This window comes from Berghia stephanieae, chromosome 10 (assembly GCF_034508935.2).
Source record: "Berghia stephanieae isolate SIO BIC M18660-M18661 chromosome 10, UCSD_Bste_1.3, whole genome shotgun sequence".
NCBI lineage: Eukaryota > Metazoa > Mollusca > Gastropoda > Nudibranchia > Aeolidiidae > Berghia > Berghia stephanieae.
In genome coordinates this window covers 4392446-4397471 of record NC_088369.1, presented here as the reverse complement: position 1 = coordinate 4397471, position 5026 = coordinate 4392446, and the positions used below count along the sequence as shown (strand labels likewise).

Sequence of the window (5026 nt, the reverse complement as noted above, 5' to 3'; positions counted from 1 at the left end):
GTAACTAGTAAATTCTGGGGCCTCATTCTACATATATCTTTATGCATAGTCGAGTAGCTCTTTACTCACTTGAGACCATGACACTAAACAAGCTGTAGAACGATGGTTATCTTTCAAGTAAATATCCCCGACCCCCACCTAATCAACAACAATTTGAATCCAATTAAACTAGAGATTAGATGCATTGCTCCCTTTTTATACCAACATCACCCTCGACCACCAAACCAACAAGTAATTGAATTTAACAAGCTTAAGAATAGATGGTTATCAGTACCAATATCACTCCGCCCCTCTAATCAACAATCATTTGAATCCAAAAACTAGAGATTAGATTGCATTGCTAATTGTAATTACCAATATCACCCCGCCCATCTAATCAACAATCATTTGAATCCCCAAATTAATAAGCTAGATATTTATTGCTCCATTGCAAAATACAAGTACCTGGCCACGAAAACAACAACAAATAATCGACGAATCCTAATTCGAACGAGAAGAAAGAGTCCAAGAAAGGGAACTAAAAAGACAAATAGCTTTAGCAGAAGAAGAAACCAAAAGGACCCAAATGATGCTGGAAATTGAAAAAACAAAACCGGTCATGAAAGAAAACATAATAATAGTGATGAATTTTTCGTGAAACTTCCACGCATGCCAACATACGATGAACGCTCAGACTGTCTAGAATCCTTCTTACACCGATTCGAAGTTCAGGCTAAAGGTTATCGTTGGCCAGAAAGCAAATGGGCCACAGCCTTGATTAACTGCTTATCTGGAGAACCGCTAAAAGTTTTCTATACCTTAACAACTGAAGATGCAGATGACTATGGAAAAATTAAAGACGCTCTACTAAAAAGATTTAGATTAACGGAAGATGGTTACCAGGAAAGGTTTCACACTGCAAAACCGGAAAGTGGAGAAGACTTTAATACATTCGTGAACCGAATTACTCAATTTCTAAATCGGTGGCTTGAGTTGGCAAACGTAAAACAAGACGACTTTGCAGGCCTTTACTATCTCACGCTGAAGAATCGAATCTATCAAGCTTGCAACCCAGATTTAGTCGCATTCTTTAAAGAGAGAAAGCCAGAAAACTTGGACAAATTAAAAATCTACGCAGAAAACTTTAACAGCGCACATCCATTGACACCCCTTAGCAGAACATTGAAGGAACCATACTACGCTGCTGCTGCTCAGAGTCCAGGTACACCTAAAGTTCAGTACTCAAATAGAACGAGCCGATCAATCACTCGGAACACGCAAGTGAAACAGGATGACCATAGTAACAAACCATGGAACAAACAGTTCAATAGAGACCATAGCCGACCCTATCAAAACAAAACAAGAAATAGCACTGACAATAATACTGAGTATAAGAAAACCAACAAACCTATAATTAAATGTCAATATTGTGGAATGAAAGGCCACACAGCAGATAAATGTTACAAAATCGTGGGATATCCAAAAGAAACTGCAAATGCATCACTCCAAACAAGTGTAAACAATCAGACACGAGTAATGTCAGGAGAAAATATAAATGTGTATTGCGTGAAAGGTATGTCACTTTTAACACAAACTCACAAATCAGGATCGCTATTTTTTTGTGAAGGCAAAGCTAATGGAACTGATTGCAAAATATTGAGAGACACAGGATGCAGTACAGTAGGAATAAAAGCATCTTTGATCAATGACGAAGACAAAACTGGAAAAACGGTACAATGCATCACATTCAGTGGCACAGTCGAAACCTTTGAAACAGCTAATGTGTACATAGAAACCCCATACTATACAGGAATAGTGGAATGCTGTATACTTCCCAACCCCGTCGCTGATGTTATTGTTGGCAATATAAAAGGTCTTAAAGACAACCCAACAGATGTAAAAGAATGGTCATTAACCCAAGAAACAGCTTGTCTAGCAGAAACAAGAAAGATGACTAAGACAACAGAGAAGCCAATGACTATTTCTCTAGAACCACAACAATTTGACAGGAACAGGTTCATTGAAGAACAGAAAAAGGACCCGACTTTAACTTCATATTTCAATATCGCAAACAAAGGGACGAAATCAAAAGTTGAATACATCATTGAAAAAGATATTCTGTTCAGGTTACATAGGAAAAGAAACAAAATAGCTAAACAACTGGTCACGCCGAGTATTTACAGAAACAAAACCCTTGGAATAGCGCACGATTCAATAACTTCTGGACATCTTGGGAGCTCTTCCACATTGAAGAGAATATCCGAGAATTTCACATGGCCTGGAATTACTAAAGACGTCCGAGAATATGTGAAATCTTGTGACACATGCCAAAGAAGAGTCGCAAAAGGCAGAATACCGAGATTGCCATTAGAGACAACCCCAGTTATTGAAAAAGTTTTTCAAAAAGTTGCAATTGACATTATAGGCCCTTTAACAAAATCAGATAGAAACCATACACACATACTAACACTAGTCGATTACGCAACCAGGTGGCCAGAAGCGATAGCATTGAAATCAACTACATCGGATCACATAGCTGAAGCATTGATGACAATTTTTACTAGAATAGGCATACCAAATGAGATACTGTCGGACAATGGACCCCAATTTACATCACATATGATGCATGAAACCATGAAACTCATGGGAATCCAACACTCATTCACAACTCCCTACCACCCCCAAGCAAATGGTCTTTGTGAAAGATTTAATGGCACTCTAAAGAATATGTTAAAAGTGTCAGCAGAAAAACCAGATGATTGGGACAGATACTTACCAGCAATCCTATTTGCATATAGAGAAATACCCCAAGAATCTACAGGCTACTCCCCATTTGAGTTGATGTATGGACGATCACCTCGCGGCCCGATCAATATAGTAGCCGACATTTGTAAAGGGAATGAGGAGGACAATAACGAAATTATGTTTGCTTACGAATATGTAAGAAACCTGAAAGACAGAATAGAGGACACGTGTAAGCTAGCACAGGAATCCGTCACTAAAAAAGCAGAGAAATACAAGGAATACTCCGATCGAAAAAGCAAGTCAAGAAAATTTGAGATTGGTGACAAAGTACTAATACTCTTACCCGATGACTCGAGTAAACTTTTAGCTACATGGAAAGGACCATTCAAAATAACAGCAGTAAAATCTAATGTTAATTACGAGATTAAAATTAACAACACAACAAAGACATTCCATGCAAATATGCTAAAAAAGTATTTTGATAGAGACACAGTGTCGCAACCTATGTTTACTAATATCGAAGCTTCAAATGCAGGATCAATCATACCGTTGGTCATGGGACACAGACACCCGAGACAGAAAAACAAACAAAAATCGCACAATTGCAACCACCTAAGACAAAAAAAGAAGTACGCAAAGTACTTGGGCTCCTAAATTTTTACAGGAAATACATTTACAACTTCGCGCACATCGCGACACCGCTAACAAATCTGACAAAGAATGGGTCACCGAACAAAATTGTTTGGACAGAAGCGTGTCAGAATAGCTTTAACCAATTAAAGGCATTACTCTGTTCAGAACCAATTCTTAAATTACCCGACATGTCAAAAGAATTTGTTGTAAGAACTGACGCGTCTGATAAGGGCATCGCAGGTGTACTATTACAGGAACACGAGGGAACTCTAATGCCTTGCTTATATGCAAGCAGAAAATTATTGGTCAGAGAATCACGATACTCTGTAATAGAGCGTGAAGGACTGGCCATCGTCTTTGCTTTAAAGACATTCAGCAGATATCTACTGCTAAAAGAGTTTGTGGTCGAAACGGACCATAAACCACTCACGTACATAAGAAATAACAAAATGAATAATAGTAGAGTACTAAGGTGGAGTCTATTTTTGCAAAATTACACTTTCAGTATCTCTCACATACCAGGTTGTGAAAATATTCACGCCGACCTACTTTCTCGATTAGTGTAAACACGTGAGAAGGGTATAACTTAACCTCCCATGCATACTGTTAGTTACCTCGCAAACTATGCCAAATCAGAACGCACAAATTCGATAATTTTATTTGTAAACATGATGACCCAACTTAATGTAACATTGAGTATTGTTTGGATATATATATACCATACCCATTCATGATTTGGGAAATCTTCTCTTTATCTATTATTGTTATGAATTTTCACTCATTTATGTTTTTTTTTTGTTTTTAAGGGTTTTACGGCGCTTGCAACACATTAAGGTCATATCAGCGCCAGTAAAAAGGAAGAAAATGGGATAGTAAAAAGTTCTAGAATTACAATAAAGCATCCAAGAAAAGGGAAGACAAAGGGGAATTGGTTCAAATAAGAAACAGGTGTAGATTCCAAAAGCACTCTATCAAAGTACTTAGTCAGATCACTAAAAGTCTCATCCAGACACAAGCACAGGTCCCCGCCAAGAGGAACACACTCAAATGTTTTACAAATCATATATAATATAAAGAAAGCATAATACAATGCATAACAGAGAGATGATTTACAATGAAAAAAATATCATCTCCCAAAACTAACAATACATTCGACTGTTTCCCTCCCAGCCAGGGGATCCGGCCAGGACCAGGACAAAACCAAGTAATCTCATTCCAAGACAAAGACGGAAAGCATGATGGAAAACAGATATAAGGGGATAGATGACACAGTATGTACCCCCCCCCCCCTCACTCATTTATGATTAATAATTGAAATGTCAATATTCCATTTACATTTTCATTCATTTCATTCAGTAAATTACCTTCATATCATCGACTTAAATCATGCTTCATTGCCATCACTATTGTTTATCACAATGATTTGTAATCACATTGCCATCATGTTGTTCATCACAATGATTTGTAATCACAATCTTTCATTGTTATTGTCACCCATTCATATACCTACGTTAATATAAACATTTCCATGTCTAGTTAATAAATAATTTAATTGTAGCACAAATCATAACAATGGATTAATGCTAGAGTATCATGATAGTAAATTTACTTCCGTTTGTAAAATCTATCTTTCCCATAATGGTTAAAGAGTATATTTTAAACGTGGGTG

At 37.2% G+C, this 5026-nt stretch overlaps 1 protein-coding gene across 1 annotated transcript in view; it reads right to left on the bottom strand.

Moving 5' to 3' along the window:
- Positions 1-4654: 4654 nt before the first annotated feature.
- LOC144956103 (sodium/potassium-transporting ATPase subunit alpha-like) overlaps positions 4655-5026 on the bottom strand; it is a 46429-nt gene continuing 46057 nt past the window's right edge. Inside the window, exon 21 of the mRNA XM_078886451.1 lies at positions 4655-5026. This exon is cut by the window's right edge and continues 1340 nt beyond it. The gene's annotated coding sequence lies outside the window, so the exon portion shown is untranslated.